General features: G+C 36.8%; 1 protein-coding gene, 1 long non-coding RNA gene and 6 other non-coding genes across 9 annotated transcripts in view; 4 read left to right on the top strand and 4 right to left on the bottom strand.

Annotated features, from left to right (window-relative positions):
* slc7a6 (solute carrier family 7 member 6) overlaps positions 1 to 17,437 on the top strand; it is a 260,369-nt gene that overhangs the window by 118,079 nt on the left and 124,853 nt on the right. The window lies entirely within an intron of this gene.
* LOC133546593 (uncharacterized) overlaps positions 1 to 17,437 on the bottom strand; it is a 242,783-nt gene that overhangs the window by 118,171 nt on the left and 107,175 nt on the right. The gene's annotated exons all lie outside the window — the stretch shown is intronic.
* Positions 2,184 to 2,298, top strand: LOC133548314 (U5 spliceosomal RNA). Its single transcript, XR_009805850.1, has one exon. It is a non-coding gene; the product is annotated as a U5 spliceosomal RNA (small nuclear RNA).
* LOC133548332 (U5 spliceosomal RNA) lies at positions 5,668 to 5,780 on the bottom strand. Its single transcript, XR_009805867.1, has one exon. It is a non-coding gene; the product is annotated as a U5 spliceosomal RNA (small nuclear RNA).
* LOC133548285 (U5 spliceosomal RNA) lies at positions 7,202 to 7,315 on the bottom strand. The gene has a single exon (XR_009805823.1). It is a non-coding gene; the product is annotated as a U5 spliceosomal RNA (small nuclear RNA).
* On the top strand, positions 9,780 to 9,893 carry LOC133548297 (U5 spliceosomal RNA). Its single transcript, XR_009805834.1, has one exon. It is a non-coding gene; the product is annotated as a U5 spliceosomal RNA (small nuclear RNA).
* Positions 13,023 to 13,137, top strand: LOC133548322 (U5 spliceosomal RNA). Its single transcript, XR_009805857.1, has one exon. It is a non-coding gene; the product is annotated as a U5 spliceosomal RNA (small nuclear RNA).
* On the bottom strand, positions 15,500 to 15,613 carry LOC133548341 (U5 spliceosomal RNA). Its single transcript, XR_009805876.1, has one exon. It is a non-coding gene; the product is annotated as a U5 spliceosomal RNA (small nuclear RNA).

Raw genomic sequence — 17,437 nt, 5'->3', positions numbered from 1 at the left:
CTTAAATCAGTCGATTGGTAAGTGTTTGTTTCGCATTAAATGTGGGTGGAAGGAAACGTAATATAGTTGCAAATGCATCTGCAGGTTATCCATACATCTCTGTGCCATGTCTGCTTTAGCACCGCCGGTAAATAGCATGTTAGCATCGATTTGCGTAGCATGTTTAGCATCGATTAGCTGGCCGTCAACATCAACAAAACTCACCTTTGTGATTTCTGTGACTTTAATCGTTGCAAATGCATCTGCAGGTTATCCATACATCTCTGTGCCATGTCTGCTTTAGCACCGCCGGTAAATAGCATGTTAGCATCGATTAGCGTAGCATGTTAGCATCGATTAGCTGGCCGTCAACATCAACAAAACTCACCTTTGTGATTTCTGTGACTTTATCGTTGCAAATGCATCTGCAGGTTATCCATACATCTCTGTGCCATGTCTGCTTTAGCACCGCCGGTAAATAGCATGATAGCGTCGATTAGCGTAGCATGTTAGCATCGATTAGCTGGCAGTCACGCCTGCGACCAAATATGTCTGATTAGCACATAAGTCAACATCAACAAAACTCACCTTTGTGATTTTGTTGACTTTATCATTGCAAATGCATCTGCAGGTTATCCATACATCTCTGTGCCATGTCTGCCTTAGCATCGCCGGTCAAATGTGGAGACACTCTGGCACATTCAATGGGGTCTGGCGCCAGACACTTTGGCATCTTGGGGCCAGTGGTGCAACTTGAATCCCTCCCTGTTAGTGTTGTTACACCCTCCGACAACACACCGACGAGGCATGATGTCTCCAAGGTTCCAAAAAATAGTCAAAAAAACGGAAAATAACAGAGCTGAGACCCGGTGTTTGTAATGTGTTGAAAATGAAAATGGCGGCTGTGTTACCTCGGCGACGTCACATTCTGACGTCATCCCCTCCAGAGCGATAAACAGAAATATTTTTAATTCGCCAAAATTCACCCATTTAGAGTTCGGAAATCGGTTAAAAAAATATATAGTAATTTTTTTTGCACCATCAAGGTATATATTGACGCTTACATAGGTCTGCTGATAATGTTCCCCCTTTAAATATATCAACACATTTTAGTCTTCTAGCTTTACTGCACTATTTGCTGGCTTGCACGCAAAGGATTCTGGGAATTACATACAACACGCTTTTATTTTAAATAGACGTTCTGTATAACAAGTAGTGTAACATACAACGAGAATATATAATCTGTTTTTGTTTAACTTACATTTGTTTTTCAACACATAACGGTTTTTATTTTGTATATCCGTCCATGATGTTGAACTTTTATTTTGAAAATTGTTGTACATCCTGCAGACGACAGCGGGAGGCAGTGTGAAGGTAAAAAGGTATCTAAAGCTTAAACCAAAAATAAACAAAAGGCGAGTGCCCCTAAGAAAAGGCTTTGAAGCTTAGGGATGTCTATGCAGAATGAAACTGAAACTGAACTGGGTGACAAAGTAAACAAAAACAGAATGCTGGACGACAGCAAAAACTTACAGCGTGTGGAGCAGAGACGGCGTCCATAAAGTACATCCGTACATGACATGACAATCAACAATGTCCACACCAAAAAAAGATCGCAACAACATAAATATTCTTTGATTGCTACAACAAAGTATATGCGGGGAACAGCGCTCAAAGGAAGACATGAAACTGCAACAGGGAAAAATGCAAGAAATAAACAACTACAGGAAAAGCCACCAAAATAGGAGCACAAGACAAGAACTAAAACACTACACACGGGAGCACAAACCAAAAAAGTAAAATTAAGTCAGGGTGTGATGTGACAGGTGGTGACAGTACACCTACTTTGAGACAAGAGCTATAGTGATGCATGTTTGGTTATGCTTTAAATTCACCTTTAACAACTTTTTATCCTCGACTGAGTTTCATTTCTTAATGTTTTCTGTTGGTGGTGTGCCTCCAGATTTTTTATATGAAAAAAAATGCGCCTCGGCTGTAAAAATGTTGCAAAACACTGTTACACTACTTGTTATATAGAAGGTCTCTAAAATGTGTTGATATATTTAAGGTGGCACTGCGTTGTCTGTGAATGTGATTGGATGTCATCAGTTGTTGTTGGTTCATTCAAGTGTGCCACCTTAAGACCGTGTGTTACCTCGCTGTGGCTGGGAATGTCCTTGGCCACAGTACGTTTCCACGCCAGATCACTCTTGTTTCTCTTCAAATCGCATAAATCTTTCGCCTTTTACTAAAGATTTCCGTGGGGAGGAACAACAAGAGTAAAACTCAATTTTTTGATGCCCCTGCGAAAGCGGGGCTTCTCTACTCTGTTGAAAACAATAGCTAAACAATGTTCCGGGAGGGGTTTACAATCTCCCCAATGAAGCAAAGAAAGTGTGAATGTCTCCATTCGGCAAAGACCTTCGGGTTGTAAACGCTTTATAGTGAAATATAACCCTTTTTTATTTAAACAATGCAACGTCGGCTAGGACAAGGAGTGCCCACACTTTTTCTGCAGGCGAGCTACTTTTCAATTGACCAACTCGAGGGGGATCTACGTCATTTATATATATCATTTATATTTATTTATTTATGAAAGAGACATTTTTGTAAACAAGTTAAATTGTGTTTAATGATAATACAAGCATGTGTAACACATATAGATGTCTTTCTTTCACGAAGACAAGAATATAAGTTGGTGTATTACCTGATTCTGATGACTTGCATTGATTGGAATCAGACAGTAATGATGATAACACCCACATTTTCAAATGGAGGAGAAAAAAAGTTGTCCTTTCTGTACAATACCCTCATGAAAGTGGTTGGTTTTTGGCATCTAATTCATCCAGCTTCCATACACTTTTCAAGAAAAATATTGGCGGCAAATTCCGTAGCTTGCTTGATTGACATTCACGGCACCCGAGGGTCTTGTGAGATGACGCTGGCTGCTGCCAGTTCATTATTATGAAAAAATGACAGAGAGGAAGGCGAGAAACACTTTTTATTTCAACAGGACTTTCGCAGGCCGTCCCTTCCGTCAAAACTCTAAAGGCCGACTGCACATTTCCTATCTTCACAATAAAAGCCCTGCTTCATGCTGCCTGCGCTAACAAAATAAGAGTCTCGGAAAACTGGCGTGCACAAGTGATGTGCACGCCAGCTTTCTGAGGGATCGCTTGTGCACGCCAGTTTTTCCCAGACTCTGTATTTAGTTAGCGCAGGCAGCATGAAGCAGGGCTTTTAATGTGACGATAGGAAATGTGCAGTCGGCCTTTAGAGTTTTGACGGAAGGTACGGCGCGAGAGTCTGTTGAAATAAAAAGTGTTTCTCGCCTTCCTCTCGGTCATATTTTCATAATAATGATCTTGCAGCAGCCAGCGTCATCTCACAAGACCCTCCGGTAACCGTGAATGTCATTTAAGTGACGTCTTGGTGAAGATTGATGATCACTCATTTTTAGGTCTATTTTTTTTAAAAGCCTGGCTCGAGATCGACTGACACACCCCCCGCGGTCGACTGGTAGCTCGCGATCGACGTAATGGGCACCCCTGGTCTAGACTTACAGTAAATATAGTTAAAGACCTACTGAAAGTCACTACTACCCACCACGCAGTCTGATAGTTTATATATCAATGATGAAATATTAACATTGCAACACATGCCAATACGGCCTTTTTAGTTTACTAAATTGCAATTTTCAAAAACATTTAAATATCCCAAAACATGAGGTCGCAAGGCTCCGTCGTAAAAGAAAAAGTAAGTACAGGAAGTGAGGTAACTTTCGCGCATGCGTGGATCGATCAGTAGCGATGGCTTCGCTTTGTAGTTATCTTTCTTTTCTCCCCACTCAAAACGTCCCCATAACTACACTTACCGACCTTGATATAAGACATTTCAACATAGTAAACATCAGCATTACAATAAGTAAAAGCCATTTAAACCCCAATAATTAACTCCACAACACGTAACGTACATCTATGTCTTGCGCCAACAACGGGATGTCCGCCGAGCTTCAAAATAAAAGCTCAACATCGTGGCAGGAAATACCAAAATAAAGCCGTTATGTGTTCAAAAAAATAAATATGAAGTGAAGCCAAAACAGATTACAAGATGTGGATTTAGCTGACATTCACACATAAATATAAACATATATATGTTCTCGTGTGTCGTGAGAGATTATGTAGTTACTTGCTAAATTATACAATTGCATTATGTACTTTAATGGTACCTGGTGTATTTCTTTTTTTTTTTTTACACAACCTGCAGAAATATTTCTTCACATTTTGCAGTAAAAAACGCCACAATTTTATTATAAAATTCACTGTTTTTTTTTGTTTTTTTTTACAGCATATTACTATCAATTAAAAAACGGTACTACGTTTTTTTTTACAGTAAAATTCTAGAAACTGAGCTCTCAGTTTTTTACTGTAAAATATATTGTCATTTTCACAGTGACTGACTAATAAACGTGTTGGAATATAACAAAGAAATAAAAACAACAAATGTTTTCCACCAAGAGGGCATATTTTTAGTTTTTGTGTTATAGGTAACTGAGTCTTATTATTCATTATTAGTTAAAATATTACATCTTTTTCTCATTACATACCGACTTTTGGCTCTTTTTTTTACCCTAAATTGACTGTTATTTTTATCCGAAGTAAGAATAAAATAAAAATGAATAATAATGTTACGATTGTGTAACTGCATAACCTGGTGTGTCAAAAAGTATACTTCCACAAAAATATTCATATTCAGTTAAATATTTAGCATTGTTTATTGTGGTTGTGATTTTTTTAAATCAATTGATAAGTTAGTATTTTTTTTTAATTAACTAGCTAAACATAGTATATATTTTCAGTACATTTTATTTGACACGCTTCTAATATTTCAGATCCAACCTTTTTCTACTTAAGGCCACATACTGAAAAGTATGAGGGGACATTTCATTTGATATATATTTTCACGATGGCAGAGGGGTTAGTGCGTCTGCCTCACAATACGAGGATCCTGCAGTCCTGGGTTCAAATCCAGGCTGGGGATCTTTCTGTGTGGAGTTTGCATGTTCTCCGGCTTCCTCCCACTTCCAAAGACATGCACCTGGGGATAAGTTGATTGGCAACACTAAATGGTCCCTAGTGTGTGAATGTGAGTGTGAATGTTGTCTGTCTATCTGTGTTGGCCCTGCGATGAGTGGCGACTTGTCCAGGGTCTAAGCCGCCTTCCGCCCTACTGTAGCTGAGACAGGCGCCAATGCCCCCCCGCAACCCCTAAAGGGAATAAGCGGTAGGAAATGGATGGACATATTTTTTTAAATGTTAAAAACAAATATATGCATTAAAAAACAAAATGTTGTTATAAAAGACTATATGTATTAGTATAAAAATGTCAGCTTTTTGTCTTTTAATTCAAATGTTTTTGCTCAATTTTTCCCTGATAATATTACTGTTATTACTTTAATATACGTAATTATTTGAGAAGATTCTACTTTTTTCCATTTTACACACACGTTAGATATATTTACAGTAAGACATCGTCGAAATCGCCTCGTAAGAAACATCCCTTACCATACATTTATAACCCGAATGGGCATTACAGAGTGTCGATATCAGTATAATTACGTCATTAATGGGGAGAATTCGACTTGCTATATCGATCTCTCTGTAGTTGATTTTTAACAGTGTATAAAAATCCCCGCTTACGCAGGGCGTTAAAAAATAGAGTTATACTCTTGTTGTTCCTCCCCACGGAAATCTTTAGTAAAAGGCGAAAGATTTATGCGATGTGAAGAGAAACAAGAGTGATCTGGCGTGGAAACGTACTGTGGCCAACGACATTCCGGGCCACAGCGAGGTAACACACGGTCTTAAGGTGGCACACTTGAATGAACCAACAACAACTGACAACACAGTGCCACCTTAAATATAATATATATATATATATAATTCTCCGATCTGATACAAATTTTAGAGCTTTGAGTAAAAAAATAAATAAAAACATTTTTAATTTCCGATGTGATACCACTTTTGAGCCTTGCGTAAAAAAATGTAAAAAGAGAAAATTTTTTATTTCCGATCTGATGCCGATTTTAGATCCTTGAATAAAAAATAAAAAATAAATTTAAAAAAATTATATATATATGTATATATATACATATAGATATATATAGATATATTTCCGATCTGATGCCAATTTTATAGCTATGAGTAAAAAAAAAAAAAGACAAAAAAATTCAAAACATATTGATTTTCAATCTGATACCCATTTTAGAGCCTTGAGTAAAATGAAACATGAATAAATAAAAACATTGTTGATTTCCAATCTGACACCAATTTTAGAGTCTTGTGTTGATTTTTTCAAAAAGACAAAAAATTGATTTCCGATCTGATGCAGATTTTAGAGCTAAGAGAAAGAAAAAAAAGAGAAAAAGAAAAAATGGATTTCCAACCTGATACAAATTTTAGAGACTTGAGTAAAATAAAAAATGATTTCCGATCTGATACCAATTTTAGAGCCTTGAGTAAAATAAGAAAAAAAGAAAAAAAAAACATTGTTATTTTCCAATCTGAGACCGATTTTAAAACCTTGAGTGAAAAAAAAAATTAAAAAATGAAAAACTTTTAGATTTTCGATCAGATACCAATTTTAAGAACTTGAGTTAAAAATAAAATAAAACATTGATTTCCGAACTGATATCGATTTTAAAGAATGGAGTAAAAAAGTATAAAAAAAAAAGTTTTTTCAATCAGATACCAATTTTAGAGACTCTAGTCAAATAAAAAATAAATTAATTAAAAAAACCTTGATTTCCGATCTGATAACAATTTTAGAGCCTTGACTTGAAAAAAAAGTGGGGGAAAAAAAAAAATTCTGATCCGATACCGATTTTAGAGCCTTGAGTAAAACAAAATATTTTCGATCAATTTAGTAAACTAAAAAGGCCGTATTGGCATGTGTTGCAATGTTAATATTTCATCATTGATGTATGAACTATCAGACTGTGTGGTGGGTAGTAGTGGCTTTCAGTAGGTCTTTAACTATATTTACTGTAAGTCTAGTCGATATCACATTGTTTATAAAATTTAAAGTGTTATATCTCACTTTCAAGCGTTTACTACCCAGAAGGGCAACACAGAGTGTCGATATCCACACTTTCTTTGCATCAACAAGGAGAATTTGATTTCCTCCTATTAAATTTTAGTTATTATTTTTAACAATGCAGAGAAGCCCCGCTTTCGCAGGGCATCAAAAAATTGAGTTATACTCTTGTTGTTCCTCCCCACGGAAATCTTTAGTAAAAGGCGAAAGATTTATGCGATCTGAAGAGAAACAAGAGTGATTTGGCGTGGAAACGTACTGTGGCCAAGGACATTCCCAGCCACAGCGAGGTAACACACGGTCTTAAGGTGGCACACTTGAATGAACCAACAACAACTGATGACATCCAATCACATTCACAGACAACGCAGTGCCACCTTAAATATATCAACACATTTTAGAGACCTTCTATATAACAAGTAGTGTAACAGTGTTTTGCAACCTTTTTACAGCCGAGACGCATTTTTTTCATATAAAAAATCTGCAGGCACACCACCAACAGAAAACATTAAGAAATGAAACTCAGTCGAGGATAAAAAGATGTTAAAGTTGAATTTAAAGCATAACCAAACATGCATCACTATAGCTCTTGTCTCAAAGTAGGTGTACTGTCACCACCTGTCACATCACACCCTGACTTAATTTTACTTTTATAGTTTTGCTCCCGTGTGTAGTGTTTTAGTTCTTGTCTTGTGCTTCTATTTTGGTGGCTTTTCCTGTTTTGTTTTGTTTTTTCTTGCATTTTCGTGTTGCAGTTTCATGTCTTCCTTAGAGCGCTGTTCCCCGCATATACTTTGTTGTAGCAATCAAGAATATTTATGTTGTTGCGATCTTTTTTTGGTGTGGACATTGTTGATTGTCATGTCATGTACGGATGTACTTTATGGACGCCGTCTCTGCTCCACACGCTGTAAGTCTTTGCTGTCGTCCAGCATTCTGTTTTTGTTTACTTTGTCACCCAGTTCAGTTTCAGTTTCATTCTGCATAGACATCCCTAAGCTTCAAAGCCTTTTCTTAGGGGCTCTCACCTTTTGTTTATGTTTGGTTTAAGCATTAGATACCTTTTTACCTGCACACTGCCTCCCGCTGTCGTCTGCAGGATGTCCAACAATTTTCAAAATAAAAATTCAACATCATGTTAGGATGTACCAAATTAAAACCGTTATGTGTTAAAAAAACAAATACAAGTGAAGCCAAAACAGATTATATATTCTTGTTGTATGTTACACTACTTGTTATATAGAACGTCTATTTGAAATAAAAGCGTGTTGTATGTAATTCCCAGAATCCTTAGCGTGCAAGCCAGCAAATAGTGCAGTAAAGCCAGAAGACTAAAATGTGTTGATATATTTAAAGGGGAACATTATCAGCAGACCTATGTAAGCGTCAATATATACCTTGATGGTGCAAAAAAAACACTATATATTTTTTTAACCGATTTCCAAACTCTAAATGGGTGAATTTTGGCGAATTAAACTTATTTCTGTTTATTTGCTCTGGAGGGGATGACGTCAGAATGTGACGTCGCCGAGGTAACACAGCCGCCATTTTCATTTTCAACACATTGTAAACACCGGGTCTCAGCTCTGTTATTTTCCATTTTTTCGACTATTTTTTGGAACCTTGGAGACATCATGCCTCGTTGGTGTGTTGTCGGAGGGTGTAACAACACTAACAGGGAGGGATTCAAGTTGCACCACTGGCCCCAAGATGCCAAAGTGTCTGCCGCCAGACCCCCATTGAATGTGCCAGAGTGTCTCCACATTTTACCGGCGATGCTAAGGCAGACATGGCACAGAGATGTATGGATAACCTGCAGATGCATTTGCAATGATAAAGTCAACAAAATCACAAAGGTGAGTTTTGTTGATGTTGACTTATGTGCTAATCAGACATATTTGGTCGCGGCTTGACTGCCAGCTAATCGATGCTAACATGCTACGCTAATTGACGCTAACATGCTATTTACCAGCGGTGCTAAAGCAGACATGGCACAGAGATGTATGGATAACCTGCAGATGCATTTGCAACTATATCACGTTTCCTTCACCCACATTTAATGCGAAAAAAACACTTACCAATCGACTGATTTAAGTTGCTCCCGTGTCAAAAGATGCGAAAGTCCTGATCATTTGGTCCGCACATTTTACCGGTGATGCTAACGCAGCTATTCGGCCATGCTATGACTATGAATAGCGTCAATAGCTATTCGCTCAATAGCTTCAGTTTCTTCTTCAATACTTTCATACTCCAACCATCTGTTTCAATACATGCGTAATCTGTTGAATCGCTTAAGCCGCTGAAATCCGAATCTGAATCCGAGCTAATGTCGCTATATCTTGCTGTGGTATTCCCATTGTTTGTTTACATTGGCAGCACTGTGTGACGTCACAGGGAAATGGATAGTGGCATCGCAAATAGCGAAAATCAAGCACTTTAAAGCTTTTTTTAGGGATATTCAGAGACCGGTAAAATTTAGAAAAAAATTTCAAAAAATACAACATGCCACTGGGAACTGATTTTTATTGTTTTTAACCCTTTTGAAATTGTGATAATGTTCCCCTTTAAGGTGGCACTGCGTTGTCTGTGAATGTGATTGGATGTCATCAGTTGTTGTTGGTTCATTCAAGTGTGCCACCTTAAGACCGTGTGTTACCTCGCTGTGGCTGGGAATGTCCTTGGCCACAGTACGTTTCCACGCCAGATCACTCTTGTTTCTCTTCAGATCGCATAAATCTTTCGCCTTTTACTAAAGATTTCCGTGGGGAGGAACAACAAGAGTATAACTCAATTTTTTGATGCTCTGCGATTGCGGGGCTTCTCTTATCTGTCAAAAGTTAATACCTGTAAATTAGTAAATACTGCCGAAATTGCTTAGATGATAACTTAGAAGTGGTGATATCGCTACTCTGTATCTCCTTATCAGGTATTAAGCGTCTGATAATGGGTATATATTACGAGGCGATATCGACGATGACTTACTGTATATATATGTAACGTGTCTGCTAAAATGGAAAAAATTGAATCTTCTCAAATAATTACGTATATTAAAAAACTAACAGTAACATTATAAGGGGAAAAAATAGCCAAAAATTTGAATTAAAAGACAAAAAGCTGACATTTTTATACTAATATATATAGTCTTTTATAACAACATTTTGTCTTTGAATGCATATAATATTTGTTTTTAACACTTAATAAAATATATCCATCCATTTCCTACCGCTTTTTCCCTTTTTGGGTCGCGGGGGGCGCTGGCGCCTATCTCAGCTACAATCGGGGTACACTCTGGACAAGTCACTACCTCATCGCAGAGGTTTTTTTTTGTCATCAAATTACAATTGTTTTACTTTTGTTTTTTTATTTATAAATGTACATGTTATTACTAAGTATGACTGTCGGTTTGTTAATGCCGATACACAGAAACTATCGCTCATCATTAGTTATTTAGGATTTTCTAATTCCAACCAGTGATAATTATCATTAATCAACACACTTAAACTCACATCAATAATTACAATATGAAGATTAACACTTATCATTATTCAATACACTTGAACTCACATTATTGATTAACGATATGATGTTTAACAGCGCAGAAACGCCACGTTTTGGCAAGGCATCTAAATTAAATATGATATACACTTGTTGTACTTCTACACATAATTTTATTGTGAAAGGCGAAATATTTGTGCGATCTGAGGAGAAACATGAGTTATCTTCCTGGGATATTACAGCCACAGCGAGGTAACACACAGTCTTAAGGTGGCACACTTGAATGAACCAACAACAACTGATGACATCCAATCACATTCACAGACAACGCAGTGCCACCTTAAATATATCAACACATTTTAGTCTTCTAGCTTTACTGCACTATTTGCTGGCTTGCACGCTAAGGATTCTGGGAATTACATACAACACGCCGTCATTTCAAATAGACGTTCTATATAACAAGTAGTGTAACATACAACAAGAATAAATAATCACTTCATGGTTGTTTTTTTAACACATAACGGTTTTATTTTGGTATTTCCTCCCATGATGTTGAACTTTTATTTGAAGATCGTTGGACATCCTGTTGTCGACGCAAGAGGCACATCGACGTGTTGTGAAGTCAACTTTTGGGCTTTAAATGGCATTTACGTATTCATAATGCTGATGTTTAGTATGTTGACATGTCTTATATCAAGGTTGGTAAATGTGATATTTTTAAAGGTTTTGAGTGGGTTGAAAAGCAAGACAACGAGACATAGATCTAAGTTCCAGGAAGTCGCGTGTATTTAAAAAAAATCCACATTTTACAAAATAAATTAAAACCTTTAACGATGGGAGTCAATGGCGCCCCCGTGCGTCGATAATCAGAATGACAGAATTTAAATGAAAGTTATTAAAAATACGGCGATAATACTCCCTGATTATTTTTAATCTACCCCATGTTCATGTTTATATTATTTTCTGTTTTACTCCCATGTAAGCACTTTTTACACAAAACATTTAAAGGTCTACTGAAATGAGATGTTCTTATTTAAACGGGGATAGCAGGTCCATTCTAGGTGTCATACTTCATCATTTGGCAATATTGACATGTTTTTGCTGAAAGGATTTAGTAGAGAACATCGAGGATAAAGTTCCCAACTTTTGGTGCTGACAAAAAAGTCCTGCCTTTACCGGAAGTCACAGACGATGAGGTCACATGTTGATGACTCCTCACATATTCACATTGTTTTTAATGGGAGCCTCCAACAAAAAGTGCTATTCGGACCGAGAAAACAACATGATTTCTGAAATTGAATCAAGGCAAGTCAAAATCTCCCTGATGATGCAAAGAAAGTGTGGATATCGACACTCTGTATCGCCCTTCTGGGTAGTAAACGCTTGATAGTGAGATATAACACTTTTTATTCAATAAACAATGTGATATCAGCTAGACTTACAGTAAATATAGTTAAAGGCCTACTGAAAGCCACTACTACCCACCACACAGTCTGATAGTTTATATATCAATGATGAAATATTAACATTGCAGCACATGCCAATACGGCCTTTTTAGTTTACTAAATTGATCGAAACTATTTTGTCTTACTCATGGCTCTAAAATTGGTATCATATCGAAAATTAAAATGTTTTGAATTTTTACCTTTTTTTTTACTCAAGGCTCTAAAATCGGTATCGGATCAGAATTTTTTTTTTCCCCACTTTTTTTTCAACTCAAGACTCTAAAATTGTTATCAGATCGGAAATCAAGGTTTTTTTTATTAATTAATTTTTTATTTGACTCGAGTCTCTAAAATTGGTATCTGATCAAAAAAAACGTTTTTTTTATACTTTTTTACTCCATTCTTTAAAATCGGTATCAGATCGGAAATCAATGTTTCATTTTATTTTTAGTTTTTACTCAAGTTCTTAAAATTGGTATCAGATCGAAAATCCAAAAGTTTTTAATTTTTCAAAATGTTTTTTTCACTCCAGGCTTTAAAATCGGTCTCAGGTCGGAAAATAACAATGTTTTTTTGTTGTTTTTTTCTTATTTTACTTAAAGCTCTAAAATGGGTATCAGATTGAAAATCAAAATGTTTAGAATTTTTTTATGTATTTTTTTTCACTCATAGCTATAAAATTTGCATCAGATCGGAAATCAATTTTTTTCTCTTTTAAAATTTTTGGACGCAAGGCTTTAAAGTTGGTATCACATCGGAAATTAAAAATGTTTTTTTTTTTTTTTTTACTCAAAGCTCTAAAATTTGTATCAGATCGGAGAAATATATATATATATATATATATATATATATATATATATATATATATATATATATATATATATATATATATAAGGTGGCACTGTGTTGTCAGTTGTTGTTGGTTCATTCAAGTGTGCCACCTTAAGACCGTGTGTTACCTCGCTGTGGCTGGGAATGTCGTTGGCCACAGTACGTTTCCACGCCAGATCACTCTTGTTTCTCTTCAGATCGCATAAATCTTTCGCCTTTTACTAAAGATTTCCGTGGGGAGGAACAACAAGAGTATAACTCAATTTTTTAGATGCTCTGCGAGAGCGGGGCTTCTCTACCATGTTCAAAACAATAAAGTAAAATCTTGAAGTGTGAACCAGAATCACCCAACAGACATTATTGTATTGATAATATCGACATTTTAGCCACGTGGATTAATGCTGTTAATTTAAGATGCGAAATCGGCTAGATCAGGGTTCACCAACCATTTTTGGAAGCAAGAACTACTTATTGGGTACTTATTAGGGATGTGCGATATCGCAAGTTTGGGTATCGATTCCGATCCGATACCGGCAAGTATCGCCGATACCGGAAGTGTCGTCATCTGATTGGGGGGGACTTCGGGGTATCGATACTTTTGAAAAACAAATTTGTGCCTTTATTAATTGATTATGATAATAATACAACACAGGATAACGATTTAAGTAAAAAAAAAAAAAAAATATTACAAAAGTAATATCAATAGCAATAAAGTAATGCAAATAAGGTGCAAACAAGGCTTGTCGCCTCAAAACACAAACACTTAAGGTAAATAACAAAACTCTAGTTATTGAACAAAGTTGTAAACATGAACACAAAACAAAAGAACTGAGAAATTCAAATTTAAAAAGTTATAATATCAATTACAATAAAGTAAGTCATGCAAATAAGGTGAAAACAAATACTGAACTCGGATGGTCGCCTCACAACACACAAGAACTTAAGTCAAAAAGAAAACACTAGTTATTAAACAGTTGTAAAAATGAACACAAAACAAAAGAACTGAGAAATTATTATCGTTATTTTAGCGCAATAAAATACTTTACAGTTTACAACCAAGACATTAAGTCGCACTGGAAACGCACGTGTGTGTGTGTGTGTGTGTGTGTGTGTGTGTGTGTGTGTGTGTGTCTGAGTCAACCTCGGAGCGAATTACACTCATGTGTGTGCGCGAACGCACCAAACGTCACGTTAATTGTATTTATTTTATTTTATTTTGGGTTGAAGATGAATTTTTAAAGTGTTTTTAAATCTCGTTTGCGACCCATCACTAGGGAGGAGGGTGGAGTGGTGAGGAGCAACAAGAATATAACTAAATTTTTGATGCGCTGCAAAAACAGGGCGTCTCCACACTGTTAAAAGCATATCATTGATGAATTATCTGGGCTTAATCGTAGTGATAACATTTTGTGTCACTAGGTGGGGTAAGAAAATCTTAAATAACTAATAATGTAACTGTCGCGACTAATAATTATAATTTGTATTATTTCTCTAAAAACAGAATACGTTAAGTTCATAAAAGGGAATTTAAATCAAAATGTATAAAAGTTCATAAGAAGGCTTTATTCAAGTTACTATGGTTAAAAATGTCATTTAATGCCTTTTTTGTTGGGTTTGTGGGCATGCGTTTGTTTTGAAGTGTCTCGATTGGTCTGTGAACGGATATAAGGAAGCTACTTCTGGGTATGAGTGATCTGTTTGATGCACTGAGAAGGAATAAAGAGAGCGACTGATGGTAAAAAAGGACTAAAAAGTTTCACAAGGACTTTCAGCGTTTGGGCTTTAACAGCCAGAAGATCACAATTTCCTCCTAAAAGGAGCATGCAGGCCAACGAGGTATTTGTCATTTCTGTTTGTATTTTACTTCGGTAAAAATGTTTGAGCCACATATTTTTACGTTTGTAACATGCTTTATTTTATTAACAGTTTTCACGGTGAATTGAAAGGAAAGGAAGCCTTCAATAAACCAGTCAAAGAAAGCCATTGTGTCAGTGCTATGTGGAGGGAGTTACAAATAATGTGCCATCATTTCTGTATATCGGCGATAACAAACCTGCAGTCATACTTTGTAATATCAAATAACATTTAAATTTATAAAACAAAAAATAACAGTAAAACAATTGTAATTTAATGAGAAAAAAAAAAACCTCTGTGATGAGGTAGCGACTTGTCCAGAGTGTACCCCGCCTTCCGCCCGATTGTAGCTGAGATAGGCGCCAGCGCCCCCCACGACCCCCAAAGGGAACAAGCGGTAGAAATGGATGGATATACTTTTTTAAATGTTAAAAACAAATATTATATGCATTCAAAGACAAAATGTTGCTATAAAAGACTATATATATTAGTATAAAAATGTCAGCTTTTTGTCTTTTAATTCAAATGTTTTGCTCATTTTTTCCCTTGTAATTTTACTGTTATTTTTTTAACATTCGTAATTATTTGAGAAGATTCAACTTTTTTCCATTTTAGCAGACAGTTAGATTTATTTACACCAAGTCATCGTCGATATCGCCTCGTACAAATTACACTTTATCAAACGCTTATTTCCTGTTAATTCAATACGGAGTGTCGATATCAGCTCTTATTGCTTCATCAGAGCATTATCGGCTGCTTGTACTAATTTAATTGTTTATCAATTTTGGACAGATAATAAAAGCCCCGCTTTCGCAGAGCACCAAAAAATTGAGTTATACTCCTATTGTTCCTCCCCACGGAAATCTTTAGTAAAAGGCGAAAGACTTATGCGATCTGAAGAGAAACAAGAGTGATCTGGCGTGGAAACGTACTGTGGCCAAGGACATTCCAGCCACAGCGAGGTAACACACGGTCTTAAGGTGGCACACTTGAATGAACCAACAACAACTGATGACATCCAATCACATTCACAGACAACGCAGTGCCACCTTAAATATATCAACACATTTTAGAGACTTTCTATATAACAAGTAGTGTAACAGTGTTTTGCAACCTTTTTACAGCCGAGACGCATTTTTTTCATAGAAAAAATCTGGAGGCACACCACCAACAGAAAACATTAAGAAAGGAAACTCATCCATCCATCCATCCATTTTCTACCGCTTATTCCCTTTCGGGGTCGCGGGGGGCGCTGGCGCCTATCTCAGCTACAATCGGGCGGAAGGCGGGGTACACCCTGGACAAGTCGCCACCTCATCGCAGGGCCAACACAGATAGACAGACAACATTCACACTCACATTCACACACTAGGGCCAATTTAGTGTTGCCAATCAACTTATCCCCAGGTGCATGTCTTTGGAGGTGGGAGGAAGCCGGAGTACCCGGAGGGAACCCACGCATTCACGGGGAGAACATGCAAACTCCACACAGAAAGATCCCGAGCCTGGATTTGAACCCAGGACTGCAGGAACTTCGTATTGTGAGGCAGACGCACTAACCCCTCTGCCACCGTGAAGCCCAGTCGAGGATAAAAAGATGTTAAAGTTGAATTTAAAGCATAACCAAACATGCATCACTATAGCTCTTGTCTCAAAGTAGGTGTACTGTCACCACCTGTCACATCACACCCTGACTTAATTTTACTGTATTGGTTTTGCTCCCGTGTGTAGTGTTTTAGTTCTTGTCTTGTGCTCCTATTTTGGTGGCTTTTCCTGTTTTGTTTTTTCTTTCATTTTCCTGTTGCAGTTTCATGTCTTCCTTTGAGCGCTGTTCCCCGCATATACTTTGTTGTAGCAATCAAGAATATTTATGTTGTTGCGATCTTTTTTTGGTGTGGACATTGTTGATTGTCATGTCATGTACGGATGTACTTTATGGACGCCGTCTCTGCTCCACACGCTGTAAGTCTTTGCTGTCGTCCAGCATTCTGTTTTTGTTTACTTTGTCACCCAGTTCAGTTTCAGTTTCATTCTGCATAGACATCCCTAAGCTTCAAAGCCTTTTCTTAGGGGCTCTCACCTTTTGTTTATTTTTGGTTTAAGCTTTAGATACCTTTTTACCTGCACGCTGCTTCCCGCTGTCGTCTGCAGGATGTCCAACAATTTTCAAAATAAAAGTTCAACATCATGGGAGGATATACCAAATTAAAACCGTTATGTGTTAAAAAACAAATGTAAGTGAAGCCAAAACAGATTATATATTCTTGTTGTATGTTACACTACTTGTTATACAGAACTTCTATTTGAAATAAAAGCGTGTTGTATGTAATTCCCAGAATCCTTAGCGTGCAAGCCAGCAAATAGTGCAGTAAAGCCAGAAGACTAAAATGTGTTGATATATTTAAAGGGGAACATTATCACCAGACCTATGTAAGCGTCAATATATACCTTGATGGTGCAAAAAAAATACTATATATATTTTTTAACCGATTTCCGAACTCTAAATGGGTGAATTTTGGCGAATTAAACATATTTCTGTTTATCGCTCTGGAGGGGATGACGTCAGAATGTGACGTCGCCGAGGTAACACAGCCGCCATTTTCATTTTCAACACATTGCAAACACCGAGTCTCAGCTCTGTTATTTTCCATTTTTTCGACTATTTTTTAGAACCTTGGAGACATCATGCCTCGTGGGTGTGTTGTCGGAGGGTGTACCAACACTAACAGGGAGGGATT

This window comes from Nerophis ophidion, linkage group LG02, assembly GCF_033978795.1.
Source record: "Nerophis ophidion isolate RoL-2023_Sa linkage group LG02, RoL_Noph_v1.0, whole genome shotgun sequence".
NCBI lineage: Eukaryota > Metazoa > Chordata > Actinopteri > Syngnathiformes > Syngnathidae > Nerophis > Nerophis ophidion.
Note: the sequence above shows the minus strand (reverse complement) of the source record. Positions and strands in the feature narration are given on the sequence as shown.